The sequence below is a fragment of the Pleurodeles waltl genome, chromosome 3_1 (assembly GCF_031143425.1).
Source record: "Pleurodeles waltl isolate 20211129_DDA chromosome 3_1, aPleWal1.hap1.20221129, whole genome shotgun sequence".
Classification (NCBI taxonomy): domain Eukaryota; kingdom Metazoa; phylum Chordata; class Amphibia; order Caudata; family Salamandridae; genus Pleurodeles; species Pleurodeles waltl.
The window spans coordinates 409229799-409242002 of NC_090440.1; positions in this window are offsets into that span (position 1 = coordinate 409229799).

The following is a 12204-nucleotide window of genomic DNA, read 5'->3' on the forward strand; positions in this document are numbered from 1 at the left end:
GTTTTGATGCATACTGCACCAAATCCATATGTTTTGGTATATTTAGAGCATTTTACCTCTAATCGATATGAGCAGATTTGTCCTGCCAATATTTATGACAAAACCCATAGTTGAAATGTATGCGGCAACATCAGTGACCCCCCACATTTTACAATTTAACCAGGCTGCCCCTAAAGAAGGATTGTGAGTTGGCAGGAACACAAGCACTAAGAGTCGATCCAGCCACCAAGTGACTAAGAATTCCCTTCATCCCTGTGTTCCCTAAGATGACATATTTAATGCTCTGCAGATGATACAACAAACACCCCAACCCAATTTGTTTTTTAAAATGTCAGGGAATCAAATTTATTAAAGTAGCTATTAGTTGTATGGCATGAATGAGAGCTTCCAGAAAGTAGAACCTATTTGATGCTTACACAAATTGAATGCAGTGGATCTTAGCTGCCCCGTATCATTGCTTAAGATCAGGGGGGGTTCAATAACTGCACAATCATTGAATAGGCTTCTTTTCTCGTGATATTCAGAGATTCTTCTTGTGAAATGTGAATGAATTAATTATTAAAGTCAATACAGAGAAAGCCTTTGGAAGAACCAAGAAAGTAAAAAGAACAAAAGAGTAACTATTTTCACCTAGTTGAGAACTGTCCACGGTTGGCAACAGGAGCTGTTGATTAAGACCCAAAATATTCTTAATTTCGGACCATTTATGTAGGTAGTTTAATTAACAGATTTTCTCTAGAGTGTCATGAACCATAATGAGTAGACCTCAGCCAATTTTAGGCACCTTAGACATGGCAGCTCTTAAAACATATTGACGGCTTTGGTTTAGTTAACTTGGTAGCAGAAAGTTAACCTAATAATATAATAAGTCAGTTACATGCAATTTCCGGTAAACCATAGAAGAACCTCAGCTAAGAGTATAACATTCTTTGAGTGACCATCTACCATCAAAATAGGTATTTCAGATTAACCGCATGGTCCCCCGAACTATGCAAATTATAATGGTGAGAGACTACCCTGCATATTCCAATTTCTGATAAGAAACCGAGTGCTAACCAATATGCTTTACTCTGTGGATGACTCGTTTCCGTTTTCACACCTCCTTTGCCCTTCAAACATCCTGTGAATATGCTATGTGTGATTAACCTGGACCCACATGCTTTTTGGGAAGTGAATGACACCCACAGGGCCTTACATGTAAAAACGTGTTTACCCTGACTCTACTTGCCGTCAGAAATATTTAGCCGTGGCTATACATTAAAGTATAAACTTACAACTATTGGAATTCAGCTCCCAATCCAGCGCGAAGAGATCTTTCGGTGAAAGTGTGATAAACAAATCTCAAAATACAAATATACACTTCAACACAAAACTCCACATCACAGGCTCCACGGTTTAGATATTTCATTCCATGGTTCCTGTGGTCCTGGCAGTGACTAGGTGCGAGAGCTTTGGTAGAGTTTTTAACAAAGGGTACCTACATGGCCTGACGGCACTCGCTGTTACTGGTGATGACTCAAGACACTGGTACTGATGTTATAAAATGACATTTATAATCGTAGTGACTGAGAGCACTGCGAACTATGGTGATTCAGGGTATTTTACTTAGAGTGATAAGGACATGGTGCTCATGGTTGCTGATGATGACTGAAGGCTCTGGTACCAAGGGTGACTTCACAGTTGTCTCACTTGTGATGCTGCAAATGAAACAACCGCTGGGGCCCACATGTCAGGCCGTGCGTGTCCGTGCATATCTGGACTGTGGACTGTGGCCACAATGTTAATCAACCGCGTGGCTCCTCTAAATGATTGCTTTCCACCAGTTCGAATGCACTTATGCTGCAATGAATGAAAACATACCACACTACTGAACACAGATATCAAGACCCCGCACAGCCTTGAAAAAGGCCAGACTTATGAGCGAAACACTGGTGGCTGTTTTATTTTACCATGAAAAGAGGAAGAAAAGTGTTTACATGAGCACTAATCCACAAACAATAAAAACTTCCGGGCACGCACAGCAGCCTCAAATCGAAAGGACTGTAAATCTTGTAACGGTTTACAATCGACCATTACATTATTGGTGTCGTTCACAGATGAATAGGTGTTTTGGTCATCAACTGCCCTGCACAGAATCGCATTAATGTGCAGGCTAAGGGTCATCTGATTGGACCTAACACCACCCCATGAACTGGCATTACAAAGGTGAGCTTTCGACATCCCTACAAACTCTTAAGAGACTGATAGACTCGTGCTGATGGTGACTGAGTGCTGTTACTGATGGGCATTGGGGAGCTGGTCCTGACAATGACGAAAGATCCTGGTGCTGATGGGGACTCATGACTGGGCATCAGAAGTGATGGTACCGATGGCTACTGAATGCACTATTACTGATAGTGATGGAAGGTGCTGGTACTGACGTGATCGAGGGCACTATTACTAGTGATGACTGAACTATCTGATATTGAGGGTGACTGAATGCTTACGTCGAAGGTGACTGAGGTTCCTGGTATTGATTAGGGTTTGATCCTGATGCTGACTGTCGGCAAGGGTACTGATGATGGCTATTGAAAAGGGTACTGATGATGATGGTGGCTGGGAGCACTGATAGCTATGAAATACAAGGGTACCAGTTCTAATGGTTAGTGAGTGTACTGCTACTCATGTTGATTAAAGGTGTTGGCACTGATGGATAGTGACTGAGGGTACTGTTACTCATAGTGTCTGAGAGTCCTGTTACAGGTGATGATGCTGGTCCTTTTGGTGACTGTAGGCACTGGTACTGATAGTGCCTAGGAATATTGGTACATGCTGTCAGTGTGACAGTGATAGTCAACACTTGTCCCGAGCCAATGAATCTGATGACACCTAAATCTGCATTAGAAATCTCTCAGTGATACTGAGTGCATCTGGTGACCTTGCGAAGGTTTGCTGTTTCACTGTTGGGAAAGGTAGAAGAAGCAGGCACAGTTCATTTCACAATGAGCCCTACGTAAACCCTTTCACTTCCTCGCCTTTGCCCTGTCCCTTTGCCTTCCTCAGTTTTTGTCCCAGTGATGGAAAACTCCCTTAAACATCTATCTCTCGCTCTCTGAGGGAAGTCAACTTCACATGTTCTGTTCACTCTACAAAGTGTAAAGTCATGCAGACCTTATACTGCCCGCAAGCATGTGCTACATGACTGCATGTCCAGGCTGTTGCCTGATAGAGACCAAGGAGCAGATTTACTTCCTGCAAGGCAGCACAGACAACCTGAAGGCTTATCTGAGACTTTGAAATCCATGCAAGCCCTGCTTTACGTGGCTTTGTAAAGAAGTGGAAAACAATGCAGTCGCTTGCCATGCATTGCGTTACATTTCTTAGTGGAAGGCATTCATGGGTGGAGCATGGACGTTAAGGTGAAGCGCGGATATCTGAACCTCAGTCTCTCAGTAAAATCATGAAATATATTTCCACATTTGTTGTATGGACCTTTGCTAGTTGACGTGAAGCAGTGTAAGGGAGCTAACATCAGAAATACATTTTCAATTTTGTGAAGCCAATACGACTTCACAATGAAGACCAGGAATCAGTAATTTCAGCCATAGAACATTTACCCAACCAATATATATGCAAAGCAGGAATACATTCAAACAATATAACAATACAGTCTGGAGACCAAATGTGGCAGTAAATTAAGTTGTAATAAAATGAGATACAAAATAGGAACAGCCACAGTGCAAAGAAAACAGATTGACAAGATTTGATGTCCCATAAAGAAACTTTTCCTTTCTAGTTTAAACATGTGCTATACTAAATGCTAATGAGGCTTTCCACAGGGGAGCATAGAAGGTGTCAGCATAGGGACGAACTTCAGTAGAAGTAGAAGGGAAACAGAAGGAGTGTTCAGTATGAAGCCTTACCCTACAGTCGTGGCCCGTCCTTTGGAGCTAGGAGGCCACGCCCTCCCCCACCTTTTTCCCCTCAAAAAGAGTGTCTGTCAGGCTGAGCAAAGGTCAGCCTGACAGACACTCTTCATTTTCAGGTCAGGAAGCCAGGACCTAGACAAGTGCTATTTGTGCAGGCTCCTGGCAGCCTGAGCTGAACTTTGCTAGGCTGAAGAAGTCACAGCCTTGTAGGCGTGACCTCGTCAGCCTAGCAAAGGAACCTCGAGGCCCTCCCCCTAATGACAAGGCGGAACACCACTGATTGCTTTACACCTGGGCACTTCAGTTATAACCTCTGAAGTGGCCAGGGCAAAGTGTCAATCAGTGACACCTCATCACAGGCAGTCTCACTGACCCGATCCCACTCTGTGACAATTTGGGACTGCTGTCTTCCCTCATTGGCTGACCTTAGGTTAGCCAGTGAGGGAAGGCAGCAGTCCTAACCCTCCTGGGACCTCCAAGGTAGAGATTGAAGGTAAGTGTGTGTGTTTTAAAAAAAAACTTTGGTGCATGCTTGCGTGTGTGCATGTATGAATGTTTGATAATGAGTGTTGTGAATGGATGTTTGTGTGTGTGTGTACGTGTGAATGAATGAGTGTGAGTGTGTATGTGTGCCTGTGTGTCCCGCCAGCCCCCTCTCCTCTTAAATTAGCAGCCACCACTGTTATCTCTCTCTCCTGGGTTTTCATGAGGGTATGTCCCCTCTTGAAGTCAGGATGAAGTCTGCCTAACTAGCTATGAAACACCAATTAAAAACAAGTTGACAGTTTCTATAACATCCATATCTCATTACTAGTGCTGAAAGCCAATCAGGTAACGTTTTTCGAGGGGTGTCATCCTACTCCCTAAGCTCCCATCTCCAAGTAATTAGGTATGCAGAACAGTAACCTTGAACGTTGCTTCCCCCTGGTGCACTGTGGGCCTTTTGTCATCATCGATTCCTCACAATCGTTGCCAAAATTCTTTTCTTGAGCCTTACTATCAGCTGTCTAATATATAACAATAGGCCTCTCACTAGCATCATGATAGATAACCATCCTGCAGAAGGGAGAAAACAGCATTCTGGTGAGGTTAAAGCACACAACTAAGGACTCAGGCTAAGTTAACTCGAGAATCAAGATGGACGCAGTTTATAACATTTTAAGTCAATGAAACAAGCAATCATTATTAAATGTAAATATGAAATGAACATGGCTGCATCAGTCTATTGATCAACCTAATACGTTCATGTGTGCATTCTTAATGAGCACAATGGATACATGAGGTTAATTTGTTCAATAGATAACACACACACATTAATGAAGTTAACTCACACATTGACTATAAATTTTGTACAAGTGCATACATGTATATACATAACATAACATAAATGGTGAGGAGCCTAAATTAAGCTGCTTCAGGTGTTTCCACCCATGGAGACCAAGCAATTCCAGATTTAGTAATCCAGTGAAGCTGGAATTTCTTGAAACTGGTACACCCACCACAAAGTGGGATAACTAGGAGAATTTTTTTTTTTTCTCCTTGCTATTTTCTACTTCTATGTGTGATGCATTCTGCATCAAGCAGCCTCTTTGGAAGGTTTTTGTGCAGGAAGGTATAGATTCCTGGACAAAGAATCCTGCTCGTAACCTAGGCATCCGTGCACCATTGCAGAAGGGTGCCTGCGTTTGCACTAGTCAGCCTTAAGTGCACTAGCACTGGGAGAGAGCTGAAGAGTATCATATCCTAGTAGATATGGAGCTTTTCAGTGCACTCCCATTCATGCAGTGCAACGCAGCAACTTGCCTTGCTGCATTACACTGTGTGTAATCTTAATAAATCTGCCCCACGTTTACACTGGAGAACACAAAAGGCTAGCACCTAGAAAAATGTATGCACAAAAGTGATTGTAGGTCTTGCACACTACTTGAATTGCATCTCTTGATGGTGATTTATGACATGATGCCCACTGGCATCATCTCTAAGGTACAAGGCGATTTGTTGTTCTTCAGTATAAATGCTAACTGGGGCAGTACATGTGGTTGTGTACCACTGACTGACACTGTTTTTTCATTTCTACCAACACTTAAAGAGAAGCAGCCAAAACACTTGTATTTTACTGACCCTGTTTAAAACTTCAAACTTCTTTTTTTGTCTCTTTTTCCAATTTCTGCAGTATTTTGTTGCCTAATAACTTACTGGTGTTCATGTAAAAAACAGTCGATGTTCCCGATTTTGAGGCAGGTTTTTGTAGCACTCAAACATAATACCAATAGAGTGAGCTTTGGGTCCACTACTGGCTTTCTTCCACCAGCCTCCTTCAGCCATTGGCTTGAAGCTTTGTCAATCATGCCTTGAATAATGTCATTGGAGAATAAGCTCTCATCCAATGTTATTGGCTGCTTAGGTATTCTGGTGGGGTGCCACCTGGAACAGGATTTTTTTTGGCTACTTGGAAATGAAAAGTTGGCCATATTGAAGTATTTCTTGACTTTAATACTCTCTGATTTTTGTTTCTATGTGAAAAGAAGGTGTGAAGGCAAGGGAGCCTTCATTAAAGTCCTTCCTGTCTTTATCAGAGAAACAAAGGAGAACTATAATTGTTATGTATTGTGTTGCAGTATTTATATAGCTCGTACTAACCCGATGTGATGTGATGAAGCGCTTGCCTACATGAGAAGTATGCTACACCAGGCAGGGTGTGTAGTTGAAAGAATGTTGTTTTTGTTTTGATCCTATGTGGGAGGTGTTTCCATGTCATGCGTGATGACTACTAAGATGTGGTTATAGTGCTATGGGACTCTGCACGGAGCAGTGTGTTGGATAGTGAAGTGTAAGAGACAGATGCGCAATTTTATGGTTTTCAGCAGCGTGTTAGCAGCTTTTAACAGCTCGGCAGCTCCCTTTGTGGTACTTCCTGTAACATAGTGAGATCATCTGGTTACTGCACAGTGTTGTCCAATTTGAGATTTCATTTTGTTGATAGTTGTGGTCCTAAGCAATGAATACTTCCTTGCCACTGAACCTTTATGTGAAATAGAAAAAATATAGGACTGGATCGAAGGCAAAAGAGGTTGCAATACAATCCACTATTTGCTTTTTATTGGGTTTAAAAGTGCTTGCACTGCACGTGTTAGCATATTGAACCCAGACCTATTGGTTTTACCAAGTTTGAAAGGTTTGCTTCTTCACTCCTTTGTGCCTCTGCTTGAAGCCTATAGGATGTCCTTGTTGGCGAGTGGTGAGCTTTTGCTGTTTCCAGAGTTTTTCTGTACAACTTCTGGGCTCTTCTCTATGCCTATTTTTCCTACTCTACACTGATGGTTCTTGCTTACACTGGTGGCTCCTACATCTGCAATCTATTTTTGTAGATATTTTGCTGTAGCCGCACTGCTGCCATTTGTGTCATGTCTTTTAACACATTGTTTGCCTATATTCTGCACGTGCCTACTATCCCCTTATGGACAAAGGTATACAAACATTTATTAAAAATATATTACAAGTACTGTTTGTTTTTATTGCATTTATGCTGCTCACTCGATAACGATGTACAGTTTATGCTTTATATATTTCATATAATATATTATGATTGTGTGCTTTTAGTTCATAAATTCAAATAACGAAAGTAGACCTAGCAATTTCCTATAAAGACTCTTATTTTCCATATACGATTTCCCATGACTTTCTTCTGAATCAAAATGTTACTTTTTCTTGGTAGAATGTGAAGCAGTATAAATTAAATATTTTCAAGTCACTCAGGCAGGGATGTGTATCTTCCTTCTAGGGAGCTTACTCATTTTTTGCAAATGTCAAGTACAGTGACTGCTAACAAGCTAGGGTTGCAGATATGTGGCGATGCACTGAACTCCTCATAATGTCACATTTTGCAGTGCTTATTCTCATTAGAAAAGATTTAGTAGGAAGGGGAATTTTATAGAATATGTTGTCTATTTTTATACTCTTCACTTTCTGTTCTCTCTTACTTGCCAAGATTTTTGAGACATTGTTAATACATTGTCATATATTCTTCACTAACTCGGCCTCCAATAAAGCGTGATAACAAAATAAGTTCAGATTTCCTGTGTGCTCACTTCGTGGAAAGGATGAGGGAAACCCACAAAGATTCCTCTGTCCCTGGCAAGTAAAGTCTTGTTCCTAAGGTGGATTATTTCTAGGTACGTTTGAGAGGAGAGGTTCGTGGGACATTACCTGTCTGTTTTCCCCCTTCAGGTGGTAAGCTGGTGTACCTTTCTGGCCTGGGACTAACCGAAATCTATCATGCGTGGCGTTGCCATGCAACAGATACACCTCTTTTAGCATTTGTGTGTATCTCATAAAAGTAAAGACAGACAAGAGGGTAATGTTATCATTACTTACTGGTAACTCCCCTAACTCAGTTCTTAGCCTTCTTTGTCTCAATCCTCGTTCCTTCCCTCTGTTCCTTCTAGGCACCTTCTCTTGGCACCTTTACAAGGACTGCTGAATGGATTGTGTTTGGTATTTCACAGGCAGGTCCTTACGCTTTTGCCCACATTGTGGTAGCGGGTGTGGGACCTCAGTTAAAGAAAGGGAAGAAGTTTTTTTTACCCTGTGTAGGAAAAGGGGGAAAGCCTTTTTCCCTATTATAGAATATGGGGTTATCTCTGATAGGATGGGATCTCACCTCTACTAAATACTGGCTGTGGATGAAAAAGACTAGGACCCAGAATACTGAAGTTTACTGGTAAGTAATCAGGAGAGCCACTATAAGGAGAGAAGGTCACTTACTCTAATTTTCCTCCTTCGCCATGTTCACTAGGATGACATACCCAGTCCACCTCTTCATTCTTGTATGGCTTTAAAATGGTCATGCTGCGTGTATTATTGCAATAAACCCAGACTTCTTGGCATTTCCAATCCTTAATTTGTGTTTCCCTCTCAAGTGGTGTGGTGCATCTCTCAGTGTGGAGGTGTGACTCTTCAGCCAGGGCATGAACACTGTGCCCCTTCTGCCCTCGCTGCTTTCAGTTGGTGGTATCTGAGCCTGGGACACGTTTGGATCTCACGCGCACCTTCTTCATTGTATATTTTAAACCAACAATCTAGACTTTCTTACAACAAAGACCGCATTGAACACTTACCTGGCTTTGGCACAGAAAATATTTCCACCTTACAGTCTCGTAAGAAAAACCTCTCGTACTACACTGCATTAGGTTAAATCTATGTTTGTGCTATATAAATCTTATGATTATATTTAAATACATACAGTGCACTCAGTAATAATGGATGGCATTCAACTTTGGCTGAGTTGTAAGATTCACATTTGAGACCCTTTGAGTAATCAAGAAAAGAGAATATGCAACTTCAATCACCATTGTTGGGTTTATGTTCTATATTTTATTAGTATTATGTATACAGCTGCATTCTGTACCTTCTGCCAGTTCACATCAATAAACGAAAACGAAATTTCACACTGTACGCTTGATTACCTGTACAACAATGAAAGGTTCATGATGCAATTTTAATTTATTTATTAATTAATGTATTACTTCATGGAATTTATTGAACACTTTAATGGGCTGCATGGGTATGGAACAATTTAGACCTTTACAAATACTGACTGCAGCAATAGGGGTACACCTATGTAGTTAAGATGTGTGTTTTATAGGTAAGTGTAGATTCATTATTTTTTTTACACACTCACATTCATACATAAATATATATATGGTTATATATATATATATGTATATAAATACACATAAAAGGGGGAGGTGCTAGTTTCATATAAGAAGAGAGTATAATGGTACAATGGTGTTACTGGGATTTCTGGTGTCTGTTAGCAATGTTTGAACAAAAAGTGATCTAGCATTGCTGTGGTGTGGGAAGGACAATAGGCATGCACTATCGAAGACAAGAGAAAGGGATCCCATAATATTTGAGAGGGAATGGATGATGGAGATACTCAAAGACTACTGAGAAAAGAGGAAGGAGAGAATCTAAGGTGACTTAGAGAGCAATGGAAAAACACGGCTTCCTCCTTTTTGCATGCAAGCATTCAAAACAGTCCATCGCCATAAGGTTTCCATAAGGTTGAGAAACATCTCATCCGATGGACCAGACTGGTTCTCCTCATCTTGCAATGGATTTTGGACATAGCAGTTGTCACCAAATAGCGGGAGGAATTGAGATGACAGGTCAACCTATGCTAGCACTTGCCATTGATTTGTCTTCTGGCTTTCTAGAGTCAAGGTCCCCTAGCCCTTTAATTTGTTTTCTGGCATCTTCCACTGTGTTCTGTCATCACCTGACACATTCTGACCCTTTCCAACATTTATTTTTCTGTTTTAGTCCAGCATTTTGTAGCACTTTCGAGCACCTGGAAAGGAATAAAAGGGAGTAGAAGAAAGCAGGACAGGCACTGTATGGTGAAGGTATGGGAGAGAGAGAAGAAAAACAATCAGCAATGAATGCAGTGAAAGGCTTGTATGAGACTGGGTCTTCCAAATCCAAGGGGTCGACTGATAGCAGAGTAGAGCCGAGACTTATAGCCTGTATCTTTGCATCAGAAATAAAGACCGCTGAAGAACATCCCTCATGTCTGCTCCTTCTTTACAATGTAAAACCTGCTTGATGTGCCAGTGTAGGTTTCCTTGCACAGGCGAAGGACACCAAGCATGACTGACTGAGAAGTGATAGACACTAGCTCTGTGGATATCCCGGGGGGAGATGCCATTGTATGACGGAGGCAGTGGTAAGAACACTTGCCAGAGAACTGAAAATGCACAACTGTAATGAAGGCCGGTGGAAGATATTCTAACGTAACTTGGCAGGAATAGAGGGAAGACCCTAGAATCCCAGGGAGAAAGAGTGAAGGCCAAGCAAATCTCATGGGTTTTATAAAGCTGCTTAAAACCTGGCTTTTTTTTTCCAGCTCAGCTAAAGGGTGCTAGGACCTGGCTGGTTCTGGTTCTGCTCCTTCAGCCTTTCAGGACTGTAGTAGTGCTCTGTTTAGCACCACAACGCCTTTGGGTATTCGTGCATTCTACAAATAACTATCAATATCTATCAATAACATAATTCACATGCTTGACAATAGGTGAAGAAGTAAGGTTGGGTGAAATACACCTGTTCTTATGAGCTAACTCTGAAGATGTACTGAGATTCAGCAGCACTTTCATGGATTCTAAAAGATTGACAGCTTATCATTGCAAGACTATGGCAAAATGAGCACGGAGCTCAGCTTCCACAAATGGTTCTGAAAACAATGGGCCATGATAGCTTTCCTTAGTGAAATAGGAGCCATGTAGAAGCCAATAAGATTCCATTTGTTAGATGCCTTGCAGTGGCTCCCACAAGACTTTCCCCTCTGACAAGTGTATGCAGACAGTCTACAGGGATAGTACTCTGAAAGCCCTCCTGCCAGCATCAGAAAAGCCAGCTCTGCACTAAGACCAGCTGGCTACTGGGAAACCATGGACCGCCGTGGTCCACACAGATACTCCAAATATCAATTCCATGCACGTTCAAGATGTTTGGTGTACAGTGTGATAGTCGTAGGGCAATAGAAGGGAACGCGTCCGTCCACATCTGGACTTGTTTCGTTTCCATCCTGCATGCTCTTTTAATGTTTTCTTGTACGCCAACAATGAAGGTTGAACGTCTTCAATAAAAAAAGTTAAAAATCAGTTGTGTATGATATGTTCCCTTTCAGTGTTTCTGCATCACAGTCAGAAAGGAAATAAGGGTTCTTGTGCAAGCAGAGTCGTTCCTCATTTCTGCAGATAACCCAACCGGATGCTTGCTACCATTAAGATCGGCTTGCACAAACCTGAAAATAGAGGGCAGACACTTAGGAACATGTTGTAAAAACTGAACAGTTCAAGCATTTATTGTGAGTGGTGGATGATGGACACACACACATTGCAAACACTTTATACAATTTAACAATCTGTGTCAGAATGTGGCATGTGACACTATGGAGTGTAGAATGTGGGGTTAGTATGCACCAAAAGAACGTGAAATGTATGTTAGGCAAGGTTCAGGGGTGGCAGCTGAAGACAGACAGTGATGTGGTGGAAGTGCTGCTCTCCTTATATCTCACTTAAAGACTCTTGCAATGATACTTAAACGTAAATAAGAATTACTTATAACAAATGGCGACAGCGGGAAGTGGTTTTTAATGTACGGAGTAGTGCCTACGGTGGTGTTCAAGCAACTAACGGCTGGATGTGAACCAATGCAGGGGCAGGCAGCAGTGAAAAGGGCACGCCTTACCGATGCAGCAGTAGATCTACTGAGGTTGATTACCTTTTTTAAGGCC